Here is a 17498-nt window from a genome sequence, read left to right on the forward strand (position 1 = left end):
CACTGTAATAAAATAAAAGTTTATAATTTTGACGGTGATAGGAGAAGAGAGACAAATATATATTCCTTTCTTGTCAAAAATTAAAACAGCACTGTAATAAGCTAAAAGTTTATAATTTTGACGGTGATAGGAGAAGAGAGACAAATATATATTCCTTTCTTGTCAAAAATTAAAACAGCACTGTAATAAAATAAAAGTTTATAATTTTGACGGTGATAGGAGAAGAGAGACAAATATATATTCCTTTCTTGTCGAAAATTAAAACAGCACTGTAATAAAATAAAAGTTTATAATTTTGACGGTGATAGGAGAAGAGAGACAAATATATATTCCTTTCTTGTCGAAAATTAAAACAGCATTGTAATAAAATAAAAGTTTATAATTTTGACGATGATAGGAGAAGAGAGACAAATATATATTCCTTTCTTGTCGAAAATTAAAACAGCATTGTAATAAAATAAAAGTTTATAATTTTGACGATGATAGGAGAAGAGAGACAAATATATATTCCTTTCTTGTCGAAAATTAAAACAGCACTGTAATAAAATAAAAGTTTATAATTTTGACGGTGATACGAGAAGAGAGACAAATATATATTCCTTTCTTGTCGAAAATTAAAACAGCATTGTAATAAAATAAAAGTTTATAATTTTGACGATGATAGGAGAAGAGAGACAAATATATATTCCTTTCTTGTCGAAAATTAAAACAGCACTGTAATAAAATAAAAGTTTATAATTTTGACGGTGATAGGAGAAGAGAGACAAATATATATTCCTTTCTTGTCGAAAATTAAAACAGCATTGTAATAAAATAAAAGTTTATAATTTTGACGATGATAGGAGAAGAGAGACAAATATATATTCCTTTCTTGTCGAAAATTAAAACAGCACTGTAATAAAATAAAAGTTTATAATTTTGACGGTGATAGGAGAAGAGAGACAAATATATATTCCTTTCTTGTCAAAAATTAAAACAGCACTGTAATAAGCTAAAAGTTTATAATTTTGACGGTGATAGGAGAAGAGAGACAAATATATATTCCTTTCTTGTCAAAAATTAAAACAGCACTGTAATAAAATAAAAGTTTATAATTTTGACGGTGATAGGAGAAGAGAGACAAATATATATTCCTTTCTTGTCGAAAATTAAAACAGCACTGTAATAAAATAAAAGTTTATAATTTTGACGGTGATAGGAGAAGAGAGACAAATATATATTCCTTTCTTGTCGAAAATTAAAACAGCATTGTAATAAAATAAAAGTTTATAATTTTGACGATGATAGGAGAAGAGAGACAAATATATATTCCTTTCTTGTCGAAAATTAAAACAGCATTGTAATAAAATAAAAGTTTATAATTTTGACGATGATAGGAGAAGAGAGACAAATATATATTCCTTTCTTGTCGAAAATTAAAACAGCACTGTAATAAAATAAAAGTTTATAATTTTGACGGTGATACGAGAAGAGAGACAAATATATATTCCTTTCTTGTCGAAAATTAAAACAGCATTGTAATAAAATAAAAGTTTATAATTTTGACGATGATAGGAGAAGAGAGACAAATATATATTCCTTTCTTGTCGAAAATTAAAACAGCACTGTAATAAAATAAAAGTTTATAATTTTGACGGTGATAGGAGAAGAGAGACAAATATATATTCCTTTCTTGTCGAAAATTAAAACAGCATTGTAATAAAATAAAAGTTTATAATTTTGACGATGATAGGAGAAGAGAGACAAATATATATTCCTTTCTTGTCGAAAATTAAAACAGCACTGTAATAAAATAAAAGTTTATAATTTTGACGGTGATAGGAGAAGAGAGACAAATATATATTCCTTTCTTGTCGAAAATTAAAACAGCACTGTAATAAGCTAAAAGTTTATAATTTTGACGGTGATAGGAGAAGAGAGACAAATATATATTCCTTTCTTGTCAAAAATTAAAACAGCACTGTAATAAAATAAAAGTTTATAATTTTGACGGTGATAGGAGAAGAGAGACAAATATATATTCCTTTCTTGTCGAAAATTAAAACAGCACTGTAATAAAATAAAAGTTTATAATTTTGACGGTGATAGGAGAAGAGAGACAAATATATATTCCTTTCTTGTCGAAAATTAAAACAGCATTGTAATAAAATAAAAGTTTATAATTTTGACGATGATAGGAGAAGAGAGACAAATATATATTCCTTTCTTGTCGAAAATTAAAACAGCACTGTAATAAAATAAAAGTTTATAATTTTGACGGTGATAGGAGAAGAGAGACAAATATATATTCCTTTCTTGTCGAAAATTAAAACAGCATTGTAATAAAATAAAAGTTTATAATTTTGACGATGATAGGAGAAGAGAGACAAATATATATTCCTTTCTTGTCGAAAATTAAAACAGCATTGTAATAAAATAAAAGTTTATAATTTTGACGATGATAGGAGAAGAGAGACAAATATATATTCCTTTCTTGTCGAAAATTAAAACAGCATTGTAATAAAATAAAAGTTTATAATTTTGACGATGATAGGAGAAGAGAGACAAATATATATTCCTTTCTTGTCGAAAATTAAAACAGCACTGTAATAAAATAAAAGTTTATAATTTTGACGGTGATAGGAGAAGAGAGACAAATATATATTCCTTTCTTGTCGAAAATTAAAACAGCACTGTAATAAAATAAAAGTTTATAATTTTGACGGTGATAGGAGAAGAGAGACAAATATATATTCCTTTCTTGTCGAAAATTAAAACAGCATTGTAATAAAATAAAAGTTTATAATTTTGACGATGATAGGAGAAGAGAGACAAATATATATTCCTTTCTTGTCGAAAATTAAAACAGCACTGTAATAAAATAAAAGTTTATAATTTTGACGGTGATAGGAGAAGAGAGACAAATATATATTCCTTTCTTGTCGAAAATTAAAACAGCATTGTAATAAAATAAAAGTTTATAATTTTGACGATGATAGGAGAAGAGAGACAAATATATATTCCTTTCTTGTCGAAAATTAAAACAGCATTGTAATAAAATAAAAGTTTATCATTTTGACGATGATAGGAGAAGAGAGACAAATATATATTCCTTTCTTGTCAAAAATTAAAACAGCACTGTAATAAAATAAAAGTTTATAATTTTGACGGTGATAGGAGAAGAGAGACAAATATATATTCCTTTCTTGTCGAAAATTAAAACAGCACTGTAATAAAATAAAAGTTTATAATTTTGACGGTGATAGGAGAAGAGAGACAAATATATATTCCTTTCTTGTCGAAAATTAAAACAGCATTGTAATAAAATAAAAGTTTATAATTTTGACGATGATAGGAGAAGAGAGACAAATATATATTCCTTTCTTGTCGAAAATTAAAACAGCACTGTAATAAAATAAAAGTTTATAATTTTGACGGTGATAGGAGAAGAGAGACAAATATATATTCCTTTCTTGTCGAAAATTAAAACAGCATTGTAATAAAATAAAAGTTTATAATTTTGACGATGATAGGAGAAGAGAGACAAATATATATTCCTTTCTTGTCGAAAATTAAAACAGCACTGTAATAAAATAAAAGTTTATAATTTTGACGGTGATAGGAGAAGAGAGACAAATATATATTCCTTTCTTGTCAAAAATTAAAACAGCACTGTAATAAGCTAAAAGTTTATAATTTTGACGGTGATAGGAGAAGAGAGACAAATATATATTCCTTTCTTGTCAAAAATTAAAACAGCACTGTAATAAAATAAAAGTTTATAATTTTGACGGTGATAGGAGAAGAGAGACAAATATATATTCCTTTCTTGTCGAAAATTAAAACAGCACTGTAATAAAATAAAAGTTTATAATTTTGACGGTGATAGGAGAAGAGAGACAAATATATATTCCTTTCTTGTCGAAAATTAAAACAGCATTGTAATAAAATAAAAGTTTATAATTTTGACGATGATAGGAGAAGAGAGACAAATATATATTCCTTTCTTGTCGAAAATTAAAACAGCATTGTAATAAAATAAAAGTTTATAATTTTGACGATGATAGGAGAAGAGAGACAAATATATATTCCTTTCTTGTCGAAAATTAAAACAGCACTGTAATAAAATAAAAGTTTATAATTTTGACGGTGATACGAGAAGAGAGACAAATATATATTCCTTTCTTGTCGAAAATTAAAACAGCATTGTAATAAAATAAAAGTTTATAATTTTGACGATGATAGGAGAAGAGAGACAAATATATATTCCTTTCTTGTCGAAAATTAAAACAGCACTGTAATAAAATAAAAGTTTATAATTTTGACGGTGATAGGAGAAGAGAGACAAATATATATTCCTTTCTTGTCGAAAATTAAAACAGCATTGTAATAAAATAAAAGTTTATAATTTTGACGATGATAGGAGAAGAGAGACAAATATATATTCCTTTCTTGTCGAAAATTAAAACAGCACTGTAATAAAATAAAAGTTTATAATTTTGACGGTGATAGGAGAAGAGAGACAAATATATATTCCTTTCTTGTCGAAAATTAAAACAGCACTGTAATAAAATAAAAGTTTATAATTTTGACGGTGATAGGAGAAGAGAGACAAATATATATTCCTTTCTTGTCAAAAATTAAAACAGCACTGTAATAAAATAAAAGTTTATAATTTTGACGGTGATAGGAGAAGAGAGACAAATATATATTCCTTTCTTGTCGAAAATTAAAACAGCACTGTAATAAAATAAAAGTTTATAATTTTGACGGTGATAGGAGAAGAGAGACAAATATATATTCCTTTCTTGTCGAAAATTAAAACAGCATTGTAATAAAATAAAAGTTTATAATTTTGACGATGATAGGAGAAGAGAGACAAATATATATTCCTTTCTTGTCGAAAATTAAAACAGCACTGTAATAAAATAAAAGTTTATAATTTTGACGGTGATAGGAGAAGAGAGACAAATATATATTCCTTTCTTGTCGAAAATTAAAACAGCATTGTAATAAAATAAAAGTTTATAATTTTGACGATGATAGGAGAAGAGAGACAAATATATATTCCTTTCTTGTCGAAAATTAAAACAGCATTGTAATAAAATAAAAGTTTATAATTTTGACGATGATAGGAGAAGAGAGACAAATATATATTCCTTTCTTGTCGAAAATTAAAACAGCATTGTAATAAAATAAAAGTTTATAATTTTGACGATGATAGGAGAAGAGAGACAAATATATATTCCTTTCTTGTCGAAAATTAAAACAGCACTGTAATAAAATAAAGGTTTATAATTTTGACGGTGATAGGAGAAGAGAGACAAATATATATTCCTTTCTTGTCGAAAATTAAAACAGCACTGTAATAAAATAAAAGTTTATAATTTTGACGGTGATAGGAGAAGAGAGACAAATATATATTCCTTTCTTGTCGAAAATTAAAACAGCATTGTAATAAAATAAAAGTTTATAATTTTGACGATGATAGGAGAAGAGAGACAAATATATATTCCTTTCTTGTCGAAAATTAAAACAGCACTGTAATAAAATAAAAGTTTATAATTTTGACGGTGATAGGAGAAGAGAGACAAATATATATTCCTTTCTTGTCGAAAATTAAAACAGCATTGTAATAAAATAAAAGTTTATAATTTTGACGATGATAGGAGAAGAGAGACAAATATATATTCCTTTCTTGTCGAAAATTAAAACAGCATTGTAATAAAATAAAAGTTTATAATTTTGACGATGATAGGAGAAGAGAGACAAATATATATTCCTTTCTTGTCGAAAATTAAAACAGCACTGTAATAAAATAAAAGTTTATAATTTTGACGATGATAGGAGAAGAGAGACAAATATATATTCCTTTCTTGTCGAAAATTAAAACAGCACTGTAATAAAATAAAAGTTTATAATTTTGACGATGATAGGAGAAGAGAGACAAATATATATTCCTTTCTTGTCGAAAATTAAAACAGCACTGTAATAAAATAAAAGTTTATAATTTTGACGGTGATAGGAGAAGAGAGACAAATATATATTCCTTTCTTGTCGAAAATTAAAACAGCATTGTAATAAAATAAAAGTTTATAATTTTGACGATGATAGGAGAAGAGAGACAAATATATATTCCTTTCTTGTCGAAAATTAAAACAGCACTGTAATAAAATAAAAGTTTATAATTTTGACGGTGATAGGAGAAGAGAGACAAATATATATTCCTTTCTTGTCGAAAATTAAAACAGCATTGTAATAAAATAAAAGTTTATAATTTTGACGATGATAGGAGAAGAGAGACAAATATATATTCCTTTCTTGTCGAAAATTAAAACAGCACTGTAATAAAATAAAAGTTTATAATTTTGACGGTGATAGGAGAAGAGAGACAAATATATATTCCTTTCTTGTCGAAAATTAAAACAGCACTGTAATAAGCTAAAAGTTTATAATTTTGACGGTGATAGGAGAAGAGAGACAAATATATATTCCTTTCTTGTCAAAAATTAAAACAGCACTGTAATAAAATAAAAGTTTATAATTTTGACGGTGATAGGAGAAGAGAGACAAATATATATTCCTTTCTTGTCGAAAATTAAAACAGCACTGTAATAAGCTAAAAGTTTATAATTTTGACGGTGATAGGAGAAGAGAGACAAATATATATTCCTTTCTTGTCAAAAATTAAAACAGCACTGTAATAAAATAAAATCATTGACTTATTGGGAGAGAAAAAGTAGGGAATTCACTTTAGCTGAGGAAAAAAAAAAAAAAAACTTATTGATTTTTTTAAAGTCAGCCAATAAAGCCCGTTCTTTTAGTACTTGAGGTTGGAAAATTTCGCCGTTGTTTCTTCACGTTTATTCTTTTTAAGGTTCTCGAACAAATAGTTTTAAATTCGTGTTGTGGCTCCCCTCTTTAAGCTATTGAATGAAAGTTCATTCAGAATTCTCTGTCAACAGTGTTGTGCATAACATAAATTTCGAATTCCTTAATAATACTTTGTCGCCAGTGTTGTGAGTGGCAAGTATTCGAGTTACTTAATTTTCCTCGTCGCCAGTGTTGTGAGTGGCAAGTATTCGAGTTACTTAATTTTCTTCGTCGCCAGTGTTGTGAGTGGCAAGTATTTTAGTCACTTAATTTTCCTCGTCGCCAGTATCGAGATCCTGTAAGGACCAAGAATAATGACACAACTCGGCGATTGATGGAAACAAAATATATTGAACAGAAGAACAAATACAACAAATGAAGAGTGTAAGTATACGTCAGTCCGACTGTCACCAATGCAAGATTCGAGCATAACCGTCCCGGCCTTTATAGTAAGTGAAAGAGTTCATTATTATCTGTAAAGTTGGGTCCCACAATAATTACTTAAAAGAGTTAAATTTAAATTTAATGTAAATTGACACCTTGCTCATGACTAAAATTCTAGTGCGGCAGTAACATATTTAGGTAATATTTTCTTTTGCTGTGAATAGACAAGTTTACCAATGAGTTCACTTGTCAATCAGCGTAGAAACACATAAATCATCAGCTACTTCTTACAGTGTCTATTCGATTTCAGTTTTCTATCTTGTCCGGCAAGAACTCGTTTGTCATCTGCAGAAGACGTATTTTGTTGATTTGGGCAAAAGAATCCGAATAGTTTAACTTTCCTTGCATGCTTGTATCTGGAATTAGCTTATGCAATAATTATTTCCATTTATAAGAAAGTGATCTCTGAAGTTTTTATTGATTATTGATTCCTTTATTAACGATATGATAAATCTATCAAGTCACTCGGTACCGTTTATACAGCCTAATTCTTAGCTGGTTTAATTCCTTTTCAATACAGCCCATATAAAAGGCATTTCTATCTAAAACTTTATTGCTGTCTCCTAATTCATTTATGGAGTCAGATGGACTTTCTCTTGCAGCGTACCATAATTACATTGGAGAACGAATTCAAACTATTAACGCTATATAGATCAAAAACATTAGGGAAACATTAATCAGGAAAAAGTGGGGTTGCAATCTCAGTTAAATAAGTAAAAGAAATAAAAGACAAAATAAAGAAATTATCGCTTTTACTCTCTTTCTATCTAATCTCCCTATGGGCTGAAATAGTATTACTACTTGTGGTGATGTTTTCTGTTGCTTATAATGTACTATTCTAATCTTTTTCTGTCTTTTCGTAATCTCTCTCTCTCTCTCTCTCTCTCTCTCTCTCTCTCTCTCTCTCTATATATATATATATATATATATATATATATATATACTATTTCTCTTTTTCTGTCTGCCCGTTTCACTTTTTCTCTTTGTCTGTATGTCCATTTCACTTTTTCTCTTTGTCTGTATGTCCATTTCACTTTTTTATTTGTCTGTCTGTCCGTTTCACTTTTTCTCTTTGTCTGTATGTCCATTTAACTTTTTTATTTGTCTGTCTGTCCGTTTAACTTTTTCTCTTTGTCTGTATGTCCGTTTCACTTTTTTATTTGTCTGTCTGCCCGTTTCACTTTTTCTCTTTGTCTGTATGTCCATTTCACTTTTTCTCTTTGTCTGTATGTCCGCTTAACGTTTTCTCTTTGACTGTCTGTCCGTTTAACTTTTTCTCTTTGTCTGTATGTCCATTTAACTTTTTCTCTTTGTCTGTATGTCCGTTTCACTTTTTTATTTGTCTGTCCGTTTAACTTTTTCTCTTTGTCTGTATGTCCATTTCACTTTTTCTCCTTGTCTGTATGTCCGTTTCACTTTTTTATTTGTCTGTCTGTCCGTTTCACTTTTTCTCTTTGTCTGTATGTCCGTTTCACTTTTTGTATTTGTCTGTATGTCCGTTTCACTTTTTTATTTGTCTGTCTGTCCGTTTAACTTTTTCTCTTTGTCTGTATGTCCATTTCACTTTTTTCTCTTTGTCTGTATGTCCGTTTCACTTTTTTATTTGTCTGTCTGTCCGTTTCACTTTTTCTCTTTGTCTGTATGTCCATTTCACTTTTTCTCTTTGTCTGTATGTCCGTTTCACTTTTTTATTTGTCTGTCTGTCCGTTTCACTTTTTCACTTTGTCTGTATGTCCATTTCACTTTTTCTCTTTGTCTGTATGTCCGTTTCACTTTTTCTATTTGTCTGTCTCTCCGTTTCACTTTTTCTCTTTGTCTGTTACTCCGTTTCACTTTTTCTCTTTGTCTGTCTGTCCGTTTCACTTTTTTCTTTGTATGTCCGTTTCACTTTTTCTCTTTGTCTGTATGTCCGTTTCACTTTTTCTCTTTGTCTGTATGTCCGAGTCACTTTTCTCTTTGTCTGTATGTCCGTTTCACTTTTTTATTTGCCTGTCTGTCCGTTTCACTTTTTCTATTTGTCTGTCTGTCCGTTTCACTTCTTTCTTTGTCTGTATGTCCGTTTCACTTTTTTCTTTGTCTGTATGTCCGTTTCACCTTTTCTTTTTGTCTGTCTGTCCGTTTCACTTTTTCTTTTTTTCTGTATGTCCGTTTCACTTTTTCTATTTGTCTGTATGTCCGTTTTACTTTTTCTCTTTGTCTGTATGTCCGTTTCACGTTTTCTATTTGTCTGTATTTCCGTTTCACTTTTTCTCTTTGACTGTCTGTCCGTTTCACTTTTTTCTTTGTCTGTATGTCCGCTTCACTTTTTTCTTTGTCTGTATGTCCGTTTCACTTTTTCTCTTTGTCTGTATGTCCGTTTCACCTTTTCTTTTTGTCTGTCTGTCCGTTTCACTTTTTCTTTGGCTGTCCGTTTCACTATTTCTGGGCTAATATGGCTGAATTTTTAATGGACACTACGGTACAGCAAACTAAATATTATATTATTCGTTCGATGCACATTTAGAGATTAGTATTTAATACAAAAATAGCCCAACTTTAACCATATTAACTACCAATTTGGTATAGGAGCACCAATTCGTAGTCAAGGGATATTATAAAGTGTGAATTCATATATGAGAGACATTTTTTTGTTTTTTTAGATCTTGCCGCGCTAATTAAATGCTGCTGAGGTCTTACCTATTCTGCACTGCAACTTATAGTCCATAACTGCCTTTTTTGTTTATGGAGCTTCCTAAGTAGGTGAAGTTATCAACTGTAAATATTAAGCTGTTAATACAACGAGACATAAAATAACTTACTAACCAGGTGGTCTTGTATCTAGAGTGGATATACATTTTTATAGGATTTCAAGTGGTTTGTTATCTCTGTATAAACTTCTGTTTAAAATATCGGTAACCTTTTCGAATGAGGAATAAAATTTTGAGGGGGTCAAATCCCAAGCCAGATATGTTTCCCACCACTGGTCAGTCGACCGCATGCATTGTAATCAATAGGGCTATGACAAGAGAATATTCTTTTCATTATTTTGACTCTCGAGTATATATCTGTTAATATCTTATATGTTTTTAGAAAGAGTGATGTGGTTCTAGATTGATTAATTGTGTTTAACCGTGTCGGATATAAACTCGAGAGTCAAAACAATGATAAGAGTATTCTCTTGTCATAGCCCTGGTAATCATGCACCTAATTCAACATGCATCATTTGATAGTGTCTACTGTTTTAGCTAAATATTTCACCCATTGCAGGCATGTCGTTCGCGTATACTGTAACAATGCTCCCAACTAAAAATGCAACATTGGATTGTCTCTATTCTTTTAGCTGAATATTTCACCCATTACAGACCTGTCGTCTTTATTTTCAGAAGCCATGTACTCCACTAAACGTGTGGCATTGGATAGTCTCTCATCTTTTTTTCACCCATTGCAGACCTGTCGTCCGTAGGTACTGCAATCATGCACTCTAACAAACATGTAGCATTGTATAGTCTTCCCTAGCTAAATATTTCACTCAGTGCAAGCTTGTCGTCTGCATACATTGCAATCAGGTATCCCACCAAACGTAGAGCATTAAATGATTTCTCCTCTTTTTAATTAAATATTTCACTCATTGCAGGTCTATCGTCCACATATATTGCAACGATGCACCGAACCAAACTTGCAGAATGGTGCATGTGTCCAGATGTCCCAAATGCTGTCAACATGCACAACACCACTGCAAATGATGGCGATCTTTTTACGCAAATTAATCGCATCATTACTGGACATTTTATTTTTCTTTCTCTTTTCATATATTCACTTTTAGAATCAGGACTGTTGACTTATTAATTAATTTCTTAATTAAATTTTCGATCAGAAACCGTGTAGAAAACCATCTGCAAACAATGGTGGAAATTAACTTCTGCTTAGTTGATCCGTGAATAAAACCAATTTTAAACAACAACGCCATTTTGTTTTAGAGCTGAAAATCTCTAGATTCCAGGTTAATTTTAAATCGCTACTTTTTTTTCTTCTTCTTCTTGAAGGGCAAACTCTCTTCTATTAAATAGTAACAGGGCTACCTAGCGTTAATCGAGGCAAACGTGTAACCTATTTCTATTAAAACTTCTATCTCTATCGTTTCTCCATTTTTCTCTCCCCAATTCCCTCTTTCTTCTCTACTCAGACCATTCCTTTCTAGCTGGACACACACACATACACACAGACGTACACATACATACACACAAAACAGTACATAATATGCACTACTCCCTCTCACCCCTAAAACCTGCTCCAGAGAATGAATATTTTTTTCTAAATTTTAGATATTAGATATTAGATAAAGAGTCATTGACTGATCACGAATATAACAACTTTGTGAGCGTTTATTTTGTAGTTTTTGACGTTTAGCTGGACATACAAGCACACATAGAAGATCTCTATCATTCCAGTAATTATAGGAGCAACCGGACTTATGAAAAAGAATTTTACAAACTATCTTACAAATATACCAGGTAAACCAAGTGCAAAGGAGATTCAAACAATTGCACTTAAAGGGACGGTTAGAATCTTAAAAAGATCTCTCGGTTGGAGTGTCTAAAATAGCAGGTGTATGTTTGGCATCTGGTAGGATGCCCCATCCCTGGCTTAAACAAAATGATAAGAAAAATGAAAAAATAGAGAGAAACACAACAGCACTTTGTATAATAAATTAGCAGAGCTACCAAGAATTGTTCGGGGACATAAAAAAAAAAACTAAATATAAGCAGATGCGGTTGAGATTAAAATAACCCTCACCATAGACACATTAAGTAGTACAGGCTCAGAAAGGGGTTGCGGTTAGGAATTATGCAACCTTTATTTCATCATACACTCATCAAACAATAGCAATAAATAAAATCTACAGTGTTTACTAAAATTTAAATTAAAAAATACTGATTCACTCACTGTAAAAAAACAAGTTGGTCAGTTTTTTCCAAATTAGTAGATAGCAACATTCGAAAAGGTTCAATTGAGTATAAATATAGCAGAAAAACCGGGACAAGTTTACCCTCAAAGAATAAATATTTTTCTAAATTTTAGATATTATAATTGTCAGAGGCAATTCCGACCAATAAAATATAAAATCAGAGAGATCGTTGTTGAATAGTTTTGGATTATTACCTGGACATACAAACATGCATACATACACACAGACAACTGCCCTTTAAATAATAGAATAGCAAGAAGACCCAACTTATTCTGTACAAATATATAAACATATTTTAAGATGGGTTACAAAATTTAATTATGGCTATATACAGAGCAAAGTTATTTTTAAACATGATAAATTAAAAAAAAAGAAAAAAAAGTCTAAAAAGGTCTAGCTAACCGGTTTCGAATGCCGCTCATCAGAGCTAACTCGAGGTTAGAAATATGATTAAAAAATAATAAGGAATGGGAGAAAAAAGGGGTGGGAGGGGGTTGGAATCAACAAAAAAATCATATCAAGTTCAAGAAAATTTTTTCTTTGTTTACAAAACTAAGAACTCAAAGATGGAGAATAAATCGATTTATTCTTCATTCTGAGTAAGTCACATTCGCCCTTTTATCTGAAAATTCTAGAAACCATTTATAATTGAGACCTTTGTTTTTTTTTTGTTTTGTTTTGTAAACAAAGAGAAAATCTTTAACTTACATGGTGTTGCCCGAGGGGTGAGCATGGACAACAAGATAGAAGAACTTTCTAGCCTTTCACTCTCTCCTCCCTAACTCTTCTATTCCCCTAACTTATTTTCCCCACACCTCTCTTCCCTTCTATTTCTATCACCTCTTTTCCCGTCACCCTCTGTCTATCACCTCCTCTCTCGCTTTCTCTGGCAGCTAGAAAAACTCGTTCAGGGATTACCACTTAATAACATTAAAAAAAAAAAAAAACACCCCTAGCTAATTCTTTTTTGGAATCCAGTGGCCCTCTAACCTATGAAACATGAGCAGCAAAATAGAAAAGTTAAAAAGTGTGTGCCCTATCTTTTTTTTTAAAAATCTCTTTCTCTATCTATAAATCTCTTAGGCCCTGCGTATGATCTTAAAAGACATCCAGTGATAATGCCCCATTTGGTGGCTGTTGGGAATGTGGAATTGCTCCTTCTTTACTATTACTCCCAGGTCCACTTTGGCCTGGTGTGGTAATACCTGGGAGAGCATCTGGTGCTACCAGATCAGTTTGTTTGAAGGTACTAGCTTCTGGACGAAAAATGCACCAAACATTGATTTTATTGTTTTCCCCCTTTTTTAATGCAAAACTTAATCATGTTCTACAAAGCCAAAAAAAAAAACAAAAAAAAAAAAAACAACCATTTGATACAAGGGAAGTAACTCGTACAGCCTCGTTTCAATTCCCTACAAAACAACCAAACCAAACATCATGAATTTGAAGGCATAAAAGAACTTGAAGCATGACATTTTTTTTCCCGAAATTATTGAATTCGGCATTAAATGACCCCAAAATGGTTGATATGCTGCTAAACAAAAACAACCAAACTAATTCTTTCACTTTCTATCTAGTTCCAATTCTCTAATTCTTTTTATCTCTAACTCTATAACCTTATGGATTTCGTTTTTCGGACTCACTTCCTCATCTTCGGTGTTTTTTCCACTCGTTTCGACTGTATCATCCTTCGGCCTTCTTCAGGTGTATCTCGACCTCGGGAACTGTTTTTTTGGAATTTCGAACCCAACCCTTTATTGTTATGGGGGGGGGTACGATGTTCTTGTTCCATTCAGGCTGTCCCTGCTGCTACCGTTTAATGCTGTTGTCACTGCCACTGCTTTCGCTCAGGATTGAACTCAGCACCTTGGAGACTCAGCACCTTGGAGTCTTTATTTACTTCCCGGAGGTAAAGTGCTCTTGTTCCGTCAGCCATGACTGGATAGAGGTCCTAAGTAATTCGCAAATCTATATTTCGGCCACTCACACTGAGGATTGAACTTTGAACCTTCAATTGATTTTTACAATTGATTTTTCCCAGTACTGTAACCACTGCGCCAGAAGTCCTTGCAGACAATTCTAGTACAAGATTTAAGAGCCTTAAACTTATTTTTATTTCTAGTTGTAAATATCACCAAAAAATCAATTGTAAAAGTGATATTCTTCTGAAGGTTGAAGGTTCAATCCTCAGTGTGGGCGACCGAAATATACATTTGTGAATTACTTAGGACCTCTATCCAGTCATGGCTGACAGAACAAGAGCACGCTAACTCCGGGAAGTAAATAAAGGGTTCTGCTCGAAATTCTGTCCAAATTCCTGAGTTCGACAGAAACATTGCCGAGTTCGACAAGATACACCTGAAGAAGGTCGGAGGTTATATCGACCGAAATGTGAAAATCACACTCAAGATGAGAACAGTAGTCCGATGAATAATAATACAAATAACGAATCCTCATCTCAAAAATTCAGAAACGTCATAATTCTGTTTCTGTTGTTAACTTTTAGTTGGATACACAGACAAACAGACTGACAACTTTATAGAATAAATTACCAATTGACAGTGCCTGTATGAGAAATCTGGAATCGAAGATCTTTTTCTTAGGAAAGAACCGATTAAGAAAACTATTAATGGAAAAAAAAACGCAAAATTAAATCAACGTAATTGCTTTCAGCGGTTTTAAACAAAAAAGGGGACATATCAAATTCGGAAATAGTAACATTTAATAAATGAAATAAGACAATCGCTTAAGATAATTACTTGGTTTGCTCTGAGGAAGATAAAGAAGATTAATGGCACAAAAAAGAAGAGAGAAGAAATTGAAGAAACTAAATTGGAATTAATCTTCAGGCTATCCACCTGTGAAACGAGGCCGTACGAGTTACTTCCCTTTAAATCTTTTGCTGTTGTGTTTTAAAAAAGAATGGCTGCTTCTTTTAATGCAGTATCAACATAGAGCGTTTATTATCGCTTTACAGCATTAAGAGAATCCAAGATTCTATTGCAAGAACCAGTTATCTAAATGACTTTCACAAAACTAAGTAGAGATGACAAAAATGAAGCAGAGATATTTTTCGTCAACGTTGTGTAACTTTGAATAGAATTTGTAAGAAGCCAATATAACTCGGATTTCTTTTTTAAGATAAATATATATTTAGTTAAAATCAACTAAATTTCGATGATATAACGTCATCTTCAAACATATTGTTGAAACTTAATTAATCTATAATATAAATCTCACCTGTCTGTTTAAATGTATGTATGTATGTATGTATGTATGTCAGGTCATGTCGTGCTACTGGTACCATGTAACCCAGTACTACCTGCCTCATGGTCGGGTCACCAGCGACTAAACTGGTTCCCCCACCAGACTTGTTTGGTGAGGAGGGCGGCTAGTCTCCCTGAAGGATTAAAAACAAGACCTTCCAAAGGGCGAATGAACTCTTTTTCTGGGTCAACGGCCAACTAGCACCATGTATATTTGTGTGTGTGTGTATATGTGTATTGGGGTGGAGAGGGCTCCCGTAAGCCGTGGTGAAGGCAACCTTTCTAGGAGAAGCAAATCTCTGATTTAAAAAACCAAAAAGCGGAAGACCATTACCCGCATTAAGCTGGTCTGCAGTTTAACTTGTTGCTGGCTATCTTGCTCTTGCTTGTTGCTGGATCTCAACATTTTGAACCGAGAGAGAGACTTAGCTGTTGTACAAAGCTAAGACTCTGTAACATCATCTTTGTATAGATACTCCCTCAGGCATTTGGGCTCATGAATTTTAAATGTCTGAGGGAGTGGCACTCGTCTGACAAGACGTTGCAATCATCATCATGTATGTATAAAACTTTCAACTTAGGCGATAGATTTTCACGAGATCTGTATCATTTTGAAGCTAGACTCTTTGGATGACAAATATAGAAAAATTGGCTAAAAACATTAATTCCTTCACCTTCAACTTTTCTACAAGGAAGGGTCGCTGTTTTCACTGATATTTTCGAAAGTCATCCCCTCTTTTCGATTAACTAGCTTTAATTTAAACCTTCGCCAATTCTGGTTTGGTGATGGAAAAGACGTCACTTTTTTTTTTGCGTTCTTTTCCTCCTTCGCAGTACGGATTCGAGCCTACAACAAATGTTTTTTTTTGCTCAACACACACCTCCAAACACCCGGGCAACACTGGGCACCCAGGCTAGTCTATAATATAAATCTCACCTGTCTGTTTAAATGTATGTATGTATGTATGCCTAAAACTTTCGATGGCGGCAATGGATTTTCACGAGATCAGTATCATTTTGAAGCTTGATCCTTCGGACAACAAATATGGAAAAAATTGGCTTAAAACATTAATTCCTTCACCCTCAACTGGACACTTTTCTACAAGGAGGGGTCGCTTTTTTCGCCGATATTTTCGAAAGTCATCCCCTCTTTTTGATTAACTAGCCTTAATTTAAACCTTCACCAATTCCGGTTTGGCGATGGCAAAGACGTCATATTTTTTTGTTTTTTTTCGTATTCTTTTCCTCCTTCGCGGTACGGATTTGAGCCTGCCTGCCTACTAGCACTTTTTCTTTTTTCTTTTTTTATGCTCAACACAGACCTCCAAATACCGGGCAACCAGAATTTTACATAGTTATTTAAAAAAAATAATTTTGCATTTTATTGGTTCCTTAAACTTAAAGATTCCAATTTACGTCTTTTTAGTTTTTGGCCTTTTCAAACCCATAAATATAGAATTCTTATAGCAGAAGAAAGAACATTTTTTTGCATTGAAAATAATCTGATCTCAGTTCCATCTGTGTCCCATTTTCATTTTATTTTTACTGATAGATCACTGCATATCAAAGCCTGGAGGCCACTCAAGAATAAAGGTTAAAGAGATTGTAAGTTGCACAATTGTCTTCACAAGAGGATAAAAAAACAGAGGAATGGGATTATTCAAGAGGATTGATTATCAAAAAGAATGGCTGAACAAGTATTTGTTTACATTAAGCTTGAAGATGATCATGTTGTATTCAGCCAGGAGGTAGCCTTGTGCTATTTTCAGCCATTTCTTAGAAACTGACTTATCCATGGTCGTTTTGTTATTTTTGGGCACGTGTTTTATTTTGGGTCAATAACTTACCTTGGAATTTGATGCCTTTTTGACGTGAGAATTAATGGACATCTTTGAGACTCTTTTTTTCCCTTTTTGTTCTTTTAAATGCAGGAATCTAAGCAACTTTGATTCTTTGATAAGACTTGAAACGAAACGATTTTTAGTTAAAAA

Source organism: Euprymna scolopes, chromosome 13 (genome assembly GCF_053919585.1).
Source record: "Euprymna scolopes isolate OS-2025 chromosome 13, ASM5391958v1, whole genome shotgun sequence".
NCBI lineage: Eukaryota > Metazoa > Mollusca > Cephalopoda > Sepiida > Sepiolidae > Euprymna > Euprymna scolopes.